This window comes from Elephantulus edwardii, unplaced genomic scaffold (assembly GCF_000299155.1).
Source record: "Elephantulus edwardii isolate Elephantulus edwardi_28Jun2011 unplaced genomic scaffold, EleEdw1.0 scaffold00266, whole genome shotgun sequence".
In the NCBI taxonomy this organism is placed as follows: Eukaryota; Metazoa; Chordata; class Mammalia; order Macroscelidea; family Macroscelididae; genus Elephantulus; species Elephantulus edwardii.
The window spans coordinates 1,104,069-1,115,015 of record NW_006400016.1 but is presented as its reverse complement, the minus strand read 5'-3'; positions in this window follow the sequence as shown (position 1 = coordinate 1,115,015).

Sequence of the window (10,947 nt, the reverse complement as noted above, 5' to 3'; positions counted from 1 at the left end):
ACCTAGAAGACACAAATTTGACTAACAAGTTATAAGTACATGAGTCCAAAAATTATGGAAAAGTAAAAGAAAAGATTCTTTCATTGTTTTACAAACCCTCTCCCAGGTCCCCTCCACGATAATGCATTCTTAATATTAGTAGTCCTCCACACTACTTCAAGTTTTCCTCTATCATCTGGAGGTCCTCTTTCATGTAGGTGGCTGGAAGTCATTTAACTAGTTAAACCAAATTGAAACACATTCTTTCAAAATGTTCCAAAGGAAATTGTCACACAACAGCTAATATACCTACAAAACTTGTCAACATAGAACTCAGACTGAATGAGCAGCTGACCGACTTTAAGGCATAATTGATAGTTTCTTGACACTTCTCAAATAATTGTGTGACAGACTTGTGAAGTATTTTCACATGATCAGTAGACTACTTCATGGCTGTTCATGAGGAGGAAGTGACTTAACAGGATTCTGTAAATACATTGCAGTGTCAAGAGACTTGATATGGTGCATGCATCTGGAAATAGCAAAGAACTTAAAACATGGCGAAAAGTTTAAATAATACAGATTAGATCAGTGAAACTTTAAGGTTCATGACTTATTCTGAACTGATTACATAATTCCACTGCATCTTAAAAGGTAACCTGCATATTCATCCAGAAATAACCCACACATCTAGAAGCTTTGTGCGTAAATATTTCACATACCTTTGATGAATATTTGATAGGGCTTTCTGGTTTCCTCTTTGTTCTATTTCCTACTTGCTCACATGATTCCTCTTCAGTGTTACAGGAATTATGTGAGCAAACTCACATAACATACTGGACATACTGGACTGGCTTTTTTTTTTAATGCAAACACTTGCTGTTTGCCTGGAATATGTCTCCATTAAAATAACCACGAAGCTTACACTTACTGCTCTCTGGGTCTTGGTTTCAACATAACATGGTCAGATCTCTGACCACACTATGTAAAAGATCAATTCCCCCTACAAGCAAAATGCACTTTTTGGACTCTCCCCTCTTAAGCACTTAGCACTGACCTTTAAATCAAGAAAGAGAGCAAGGAAAAACAAACAAAAACACAACTCAGCAAGAATTTAGGGAAACAGTACAAGAACAAATTGACAAAAGCAAAACCAGCAACTAGAAATTCAGAAAGTTAACATTTCAGAAATAGGCTAAGCATTGGAAGGACAAAAAATGTAGAATTAAATAGATAAAACAGAATCGGGGAAAATAAAGAAAAATCCACAAACACTAAGTAGGAATAACAAGGGAAAATGAAGAAAGTCTAAATGATGTGGAAGATCGTCAAAGAGAAATAAGTTCTATTTGATCAAAATTCTAAAACAACACATACACAACCACAGAGAAAATAATTGGCAGAAAATTTTCCTAATCCCACAAAAAGATGAGATAGTATCTGTTTAAGAAGCTCAACAAACTCCAGAGAAGAGACTAATACAGAAACTAAAGACATCATCTTCAAACTTTCCAAGACCAGAGACATGGAAAAATCCTGAGAGCAGCCCCCAAAAAAGGAAATGTCTGGCTTCACAATAGAAACTATACAGACAAGAAGACAATAGAACAGTATATTAAAAAATCTTGGAAGAAAAAAAAATGCCAAATAAGAATTATATATCTAGTATAATTGTTCCTCAAATAAAGCACACCCACTGCTGTTGCGTGAATCCTAACACAGCATAACTGCCCCGGAGGATTTTCAGGGATATAAAACTTTATGGAAGCATATTTTTCTTCTGCAGAAAAGCTGGTGGGTTCAAACTGCTGACTTTGAGGTTGACAACCAAACATTTTAACCACTCTGCCACCAAGGCTCTTTATTCCTCAAATACAGTGGCACACAAGGTCCTTTCCAGGCAAACAGAAAGTAAATAAATTTGTAGAAAGCCAGACCAACTTTTCAAGGAATGGTTTTCACAGGCAGTAGATTGCAGGGAAGGAGACTGCCCATCCTTCTCCTGTGGAGCATCTGGTAGATTTGAACTGTGTGCCTTTGAGTTGGCAATGCAGCTCCTTACCACTAGGCCACCAGAGCTCCTTTTTATTTATAGCTGTCATCATTTACAGGTTTTCTAGTGTCAGTTTTGTGAACTTATTTTTAAAAATTCTTTCTCTTCGCTTCAACAATTTAGACCCTCCCAGAAGAGCTGTGGATGAGCATTAACATTACTGGTAAGTATATGCATTTTCTCCTGGACACAGAGCCTACTAATTGGTCCTAAAAGCCTTCTGAGGTCCTAACTCTTCTATTTCTTAGTTGTTGGAATTGACGGAAAACCTCATAAGCAGTTCCTTACTTTACCTTTGCCTTGCATTTGGACTTCCGAGTTGTAAAACAACCCAGTGGTAGATGGAATTTGGTCCAGGACTTAAGAACCATAAATGACATAGCTGAGCCTCTACATCTTGTGGTTCCTAACCTGTACACTATAATAGACAAAGTGCTAGTCTGTAGGCCTTTTATTGTAAGAACCACCTTCCCTCTGTAACGTGATTTGTGCCACTATTAGAACCTCTACTGGGAATATTGTTCCTTTTTTTTGACTCGTGTACTTTTAACTTGTTAGTTAAATTTGTGTCTTCTAGGCTGCAACACTTCCATGATACATCTTCAGGGATATGAACATGTACGGCTAAGCACAATTGATAACAGTGCATCTAAATTCCAAAATCAATCTCTGTAATAGTCTATGTGTTTCCTACTGCCAAAGGGGCCCTTTAGAGTAGTGAGAGAAGATCTTCACCCTGAAACCCACAACGTCCCTTTTCAGCAGAAGTAGCTAAGAGAATGCACCATCCCCTTTTCCTTATGAATCAGGGTGAAGTCTCTCTCAGAGAGGAGAGATAGGGAATGGCAAAGGACACACTGACAAAAGAGATTAATCAGAACTGGCTTCAACAAGCACTGTGGCAATTTGGACAATTAAAACAGACATTCGGGGGGGGAAGAACGAACTGGGGAGGAGGGTAGAGAAAACGGTGCAACAATGAATGAATGAAAACCCAAAATCTCTGTAAATGTTCACTAAAACTAATAAAATTTAATAATTTTTTTTAAAAAGTCACCCCCCCAAAAAAAATTCTTGATTGTATTCAGGTTGATGTCATCTTAGGTTCTTCTCTGATGCTGTTTGTTTGTTCTCTGTGGGAGTCCCTTTAGCATTTTTTAAAAAGTTGGTCTGGCTTTTTTTTTTTTTAAATTGAGCTTTTAATGAAAGTTTATAAAGAACTTGGCTTTCCATTCATTCATTGTTGCACATTTTCCTCCCTGTCCCCCTCCCCGCCCCTAGTTCGCTTTTTTCTTCAGAAAATTTTCACTGTTATACAGTCCCCCAGTCCCACCCCAGACCACTTTACTATGCAGCTCTTATTCTGGACTCTTGTCATGCCAATAATACCTAAATCTTATATTCCTTTTACATAGTTCTCTCCCTCATCGGTTTCAATGCTATGTACATTATTTATCCCCTGTTTTTCCCCAAATCCCCTATCACTCCTGTTTTATAACAGTGGCATTATACAGAATTTGTCTTTTTGTGACTGCTTCTCTCTGCCAAGGATGTGAGACTACCGTACCCTCCTTTCCCAGGAACAGTTATCTGAGGCCCAGCCCACTTCCCTATCTTGTAGGAAGAAATCTGTGAGCATCCCCTTCCCCAAGTTTCTTGTAAGAGAATATAAAACCCCTCTCTTTTAGTGGGGGCTGGTCTTTATCCCTAGTACCTTATCCCTAGTATGATATCCCTAGTACCACGACCCCTTCTAAACCCAGCCAATTAATTGCCTTTGAGTGTTTGTTAATGGAGGTGAAAGGCTGTAACATTTGCCTAAGTTGGGGCAGAAGCAAGTTCTGAGCCAAGTTAGATAGAGTAGCCCAGCCAAGTGCAAATAGAGGCTGAAGCCAGACCTGAGCAGGGACCAAAGGCCATCCTGAGGGGGCACAGAGGAGCCTTGCATGACAAGAAAGCTGTCCTAGGCTAAAGAAGGGTGGAGATGCTCTTCACTTGGAAGTAGTCTTCCAGACCTAGTCTGTGGGTTTCCTGTCACTACTTGACTGTTCCTTTTACTTCTAAGTTAATCTTGATGCTGTGTTACTAATGTAATAAAACATAAATGTGAGTGGATTGTGTGTAGTCTGTGTGGCAATTGCAATGAATTCTAAAACCCAGCAGAGAAGTGGAGAATGGCATTAGGAGGACAGCTGATGTAAGAATTGGTTGGGGGCATGGGAATTGGAGAGTGGAGTTGTCTCTGATCTCTACCTCATAACAATCAGCTTTGGCCTGATGCAGATGCTGGTTGTCTGTCTCTGAAGTAGACAAGGGATAACACTAACCATCTCTTCTTATAATTGGTGTCATGAGTGGGATTCTTAACAATGGCTATTGACTCATGGAAAGAGAGAGGCTCAAAGGGTGTGGAAAATGAAGATTTTGATTCTTAGATTATTTGATTATCTGTAATAGTTAAAACTAAGGGTAGATATTATGTTGGAGCAGCAAATAGGGAAACCAAAGGAAAAGTATGTGGAGTGATTTGGGGGTGAATGCCCACCAAATTTGAAACATTGATTGATGGAGACAAGGTCTTCTGGGTCTGCCCAGCCAGAGGCCTAAGGCCATGCATATGCTTAGGAAATTAGGGAGTAAAAAAGAGAACGTCAGAGAGTTACAAGATTTTGTCTCTCTGAACAGAATGATTCTCTTAATTGGTGTTATAAAACAAACCTGAGTGTGTGTTTAAAATTATTACTGGATTTTATTAAAAGACAAAGCATATAGCCAGGACTATGCTGTGCTAACAGGGGAACTAGATTAGGCTGAAAGAAACACAAATCATTTGTTTAATGCAATGGACCTATGTGTAGAGTACTGAGAACTTAAAAAACTTGGGCCCCACTAGAAACTTGGAGCAGGAAATTTAGATTTTAAAAATATACAGATCCACTCAGTGTCTGGTCACCGAGGAAGGACAGAACCCAGTTCAGGCCAGAAAGACAGTTTATTGAGGAGAAACTGCTTGGCTCTCAAGCAGAAGACCAGCCCCCACTAAAAGAGAGGGGTTTTATATTCTCTTACAAGAAACTTGGGGAAGGGGATGCTCACAGATTTCTTCCTACAAGAGAGGGAAGTGGGCTGGGCCTCAGATAACTGTTCCTGGGAAAGGAGGGTACGGTAGTCTCACATCCTTGGCAGAGAGAAGCAGCACAGCTGCTGCTTCCTGTGATTAGATTCTCTCCGTAGCCATTCTGAGAGAGGAAGGAAAGGGCTCTGTAGTCCTAATACCCAGAACTACTGATACAGGAGTTGTTATGTGTCATCCAGTCAGAGTCAACTCATAGTTGACCCTCATTGAGTTTTCAGATGAAACAAGTTGCACCAGAGGTGATTGCCCATCTTCCTACCATGAAGCAGCTGGTGGATTTGAACTGTGTGCATTTGAGATTGCAGAACAGCTCCTCACCAACAGACCACCAGTACTACCTACTGAGAAAAGGAGCAGGGAGTGGGGGGTTCCTGGAAGGATCATAGTTTTACTGTTTGAATTTCATCAAGCAGTTAAGTTTTGTTTGGGGTGTTGTTGTTTTTTTAAAAAAAAACCAAAACACAAAAAAACTCTGGGCAAAAGAGTTCACTGTTGGGTGTATCAAGACAATAAACACTTGTCTCCTTTCAAGACTGAAGTAAAAGGGGCCCTACTGAATGGATAGATACTGGATAGTAACTGTGGATGACCACCTGAGTCCACGAAGTAAATGTAAGTTGGGGAAGTGAAGCAAAGGAGGGTGAGCTGAGTTTGGCATCCAGAGACCTTAGTCTTGGGATGAGAGGTTTTTGATGCCACAAACCTGGCATAAACAGCAGGATTTGCTGCAAAGGGATTGCTTGCCCTGAACTGGACTTTCCTTATGGATGCAGACGCTCAAAATTCCACTGGGACAGACATTTCTTCAGGCCACAGAGCATGGTGGTCTCTTTGGAACACTGGTTTGACAGGTGATTTAAATTTTGGCTGTCTAAATTAAACTGACTTACATGCTTTTGTGAATGTGCTTATACTCAAAACAAGAAAGTCAAGGGAGAACGCCCACTTAATAGACTCCTGGAATGAGTCTGGAAAAGAGAAAGGGGCAAGAGGCTGAACCAACCATATGATTCTGTTGGAGGCATTGATTATTGACAAGGATAATTGTTACTGTTAAGAACTGCAATCATGGTGAGCTCTGGTGGCCTAGTAGCAAGAAGCTGCACTGCAGTCCCAGAAGTACATGGTTCAAATCCACCAGATGCTCTGCTCGAGAAGGAGGGACAATCTCCTCCTGTACCAGTCAGATCTGGTACACACACACACACGCACACACAAACTGTAGTCATTGAAGTTACCACTGTGAAAGTGTAGACTACAGGTGGAGACATTTGGTCTGGAGTACAGGGCTCAAATCTAAAGTTACTTAATGGTTTGGCTGTGCTAAAACCTTGAGAGAAGCTCATAGCATGGGAATAAAAATGTCTTACTTTATTTGACACCAGAAAAGGTGAAAGGTAACCATTTTGGTGGATTGTTATTGTTTTTTTAAAAAAGAACTTGACCAGATCAGATGACACCTACAGCAGACCTGTGTATATTAGCAATTCCCACCTTGAGAGGAGTTTTTGCAATATCTATGACTAATTGCTAAGTATATGATTTTAAATAAAATGGTAACATTGCTGGCAACATGAACATTGTTGTAAGATGCCTTCATGTTGACTATGACTCAGTGACCTTACAAACAACACATCTGAACTGTGCCTTATCCTGTGACATCTTCTCTGCCTCTGATATGCTCAAGCTCACTGTTACAGACACTGGGTTAGTCTGTCTGTAGAGGGTCTCTTTCTCTCTGAACCTCCACCTTTCTCAGCATGTTGTCTTTTTCCAAGGACTGGTCCCTCCTGACAACACACACAAAGATGATGTTTCACCATCTGTTTCCTCTAAGGAGCACCCTGGTTGCACTTCCTCCAAGACTGACTTGTTTGGTTTGTCTTCTTACAGTCCATGAGATAGGTAGTCTAAAGAAAGAATTGGCCTGCTGTTATGCAAATAGGATGCATCAACCCTGCCCTGTAGGAACAAGATACTTGCCTATGTAAGCAGCATAGAAGTTAAAGGAAGTTTCATAGAGATCGAGGGAGACCTCACTATCATCAAGCAGAGCACATCCTTTGGACCCAGGGTCTCTGCACTGAGAACCTCCTAGACCCAGCAGTCAGAGCTGATCCACTGGAGTGGTGGCAGCAGAACCAGAAGAATGGTAAAAAAAATAGTGTGATGGGCTTCCTGGCCCAAAGAATGAGGTCGGTATAGCAGGTTTGACAAATCACAGGGTGGGAGCTGTGTGCCTTTAAGCAGGAGCCCTGCTGCCAGTGGAGAATGCTTCTGCTCCCTTGGTGGTGGTGGTAAAAAGCCATAACACTTAGCAAAACTGGGGCAGAGGCCAGTCCCCAGCAGGGGCAGAGGAAGCCAAGACTGTCCTGAGGGGGCCAAGAGGAGACCTGCACATCAGCAAGACAAATAGGGCTGAGCTGTACTAGAGAAGAGATGGATGTACTCTTCACTTTGGGGGAGCCTTCTAGACCTTGTATTTCTGACATTGGTCTGTATCTATTCCAACTTAACCTGATTCCATGTCATTTCCCAAATAAACCATCAGTAAGTTCTGTGTAGCCATTGAAACAAATTCGTATGTATGTATGTATGTATGTATTCTTTTTATGTGTGTACCGTCAAATTGGATCTGACTGGTACAGGAGGCGATTGTTCTTCCTTCTTCAGCAGAGCATCTGGTGGATTTGAACCGCGCACCTCTGGGATTGCAGTGCAGTTTCCTACCACTAGGCCACCAGAGCTCGCCTGCAACAAATTCTTTAACCTAGCAGAGAAGTAGAGAATGCCATCAGGAGACAGCTCATGTTGCAATTGGTAAAAAATATTGAAGAGTAGAGGTGTGTTTAGTTGCCACTTCATACGAATTAGCTTTGGGTTGATGCTGATTTTCATTCTGAGGAACAGCAGTACTGCTACTCTGCTGGAAGATTATACATATCCCCTAATTCAACAATTTCTGCATGTGTAGTTCAGTGACATTATCTTCTCCAAGTTGAGCAACCATTCTCTTCCTCCTTTTCCAACTAAGCTGTCATACTTACGAGAGCAGATCACCTGGGATTTTCTCCCACAGAGCACCTGGTGGGTTTGCACCATCACAGCTTTTTAACCATGATTAAAGAGAACAAGATTTACAAATATATTTGGAGGCTGTAATCCATGATAATTAGCTTTTTCTTTTGTTTTTTTTTTTAGAGAATTTTATTGAATGTACATATTAATATAAATGAAACCCACTTCCACTGAATTAACTCTGACTCCACTACCCCTATGAGACAGAGCAACACTTTTATACAGGGATCCTAAAGTTACAAATCTTTAAGGAAGCCGACTGTCACATTGTTCACACTTGGGGTGGCTGACGGGTTCAAACTCCAAGACTTTTGGTTAACATCCCAAAGCTTAACCATCAAGATTTTGGAAAAGACAGAAAACAGGGAAGACAAGGCATCTGGGAAACTTGTTTCCAGGGCAACATCTTCAGGACAAACTTGCACAGCCAGTCAGTCCTGCTCCATCCACATTGATCAATATAAATAATCTTGGAAGAGAGAGCCAACTTGCCTTACAAATTTCATGCCCAGCATCATTGTAAGCAAGGGCAAACCATCTTGAATTCAAGGGTCAAGAAGTGTATCTATTAAGTAAGAGTGGACTTAGCTGATTGGTGCAGTCAGCATTCATTCTAATTACCTAGGTGTGACTAATGCCCACATCATTCCAATTATATTTTGGCTGTCATCTCTGAGGATCAGTGGATCCCCAAATGAAAATTGTGAAATAGACAGGAGCTATGGTATTTACTGATTGACATAACATTTTAATTTTTTTATTCTTTGACAAAATATTTTAAATTCAAAACCAATACATCTGTATTCCAGGAGATTTTTTTTTTAGGGTTTCCAATCATTCATTGTTGCACTTTTCTCCCTGCACCCCGCCCCCACTCCTTTTAAGTTTTAAATAAATCTATTGTATGCCCCAACCGTTTTCTATTGGCTTGGGCAAAACAATTTTGTATCAGTAATTTTGACAAATGGTCCTGGGGAAAAGAATTTCTTGCTTTGTGTGAATCCTGAGGCATGTTGAGCACAGGCAAGTACAATCTTCCGGTGAACTACCAGACAAGTCAAATAATAATGATCCTTTGGGGATTTGGTTTTAGGGACTATTGACCTGGCTTAGGTGGGACTAGTGTTTCTCTCCATCCAAAGTAAGAAGAGTGAAGAAAAGATATTTAGCATAAACAAAGTTTCCTCAGCCTTGAGACCAGAAGAAATAGCTGATCCCTGGCTACCACTGCTGACTGCTCTGAAAGAAACTGGCATAGAGTGGGAGTCTTCTATTCTGAATGTGGAACAAAATTGAACACAAATCTGGTTGGTTAGAGATTGGGGGAACCCAATTCTGAGACTATGACCTCTAGTCACTCTCCAAGCCTAGAATCAAGATCATCCCCTGATTCAATTTTCAGCCAAAGAAGAGACAGACTTATGTGGTGATCACTAACACCAGAGAGAAATGGGCTCCTTAGAACAATCACCTATACAAAATCAAAAGGGCAGCATTGACCAGGGATAAAGTTCAGAAAGCAAGAAGGGAGAGAAAAGGAGAATGCATGAAAACAGGAAAAATAAGGAGGAAATGGAAAGAATGTTGTTACACTGTGGAAAGTGCAACTAATATCATGAAACAAAATATGTATGGATTGTTGAATGGAAATGCAATTTGTGAACTTTTACTCAAATTACAACAAAAAGTTGAGGGGAAAGCGGACAAAAAAGGAGTTCTGATTTCGTATGTTCTCTCCAGTGTCTGCCAAACTAATAGTTTTCATCTCAAATGTGAACTGCAAATATTCAAGAGAGTCAGAGTTGGACAGCAGGAAATAGGATTAAGGCAGATGAAAATATCACAAAGTTTATTGTTCTTGCTGAGATGCAGTTAGATTGTGAAAAGGGCTAGCTAATTTCCAGGGTCTTAAAAATGGTGATTCTACATTTTGCCAATTTTATCTCTGCTTTTATGGAGAAGAGAATTTTCACATCTTAGAAATGTCTCTAAAGTTAGATATTTGCTTATAGTAGTACTCAGAAGAAAGACAGGCAAGCTCCTTCCGTGCAATCTACAGCCTTAGCAAACCCCCTGGGTCAGCTATGACTTGATTCCAACTTGAAAGCAATGAGTTTAAGGTTGGTTGGTTTGTTGTACGTCTGTAGGGAGTTGCACTAGTAACCCAAAGCCTACTCCTTCCTCTCTCCTAGTTCAAGTCCACCAGCAGCTCCTTGGGAGAAAGATGGGCAATCTCCACTGGAGAGCCCATTATGAGTGAGTTCAGACTCAAGGGCGATGAGTAAGTGAGACAACTCAGAAATGGTACTCCTAGGAGAAAATAACACATAGCTGCACAGTACATGAACTTATAGGAGCTTTATGTATGTTTTTTAAAGGAAAATAAAAGACATCGGATCATTTGACCTCTAAATTGTTGTTCTTGTTAAGTGGCATCAAATATGACTTATGACCTTATGAACAACAGATCTAAACCCTGTCCTAACCTGTGCCATCCTCTGAGGGACTCCATTTTGTAACCAATATGTCATTTTAAAATATATATGTGCCTCTAGAGCAGTAAACTGAAAGCGGTGGGGAAAGGGAGAGAAGAGCCCCCACCCAAACATCAGCCAATCCTGTATCACCCTGTTTTCACGGGCTTTCCTTTGAATCAGCCAATCCTGTATCACCCTGTTTTCGCGGGCTTTCCTTTGAACTA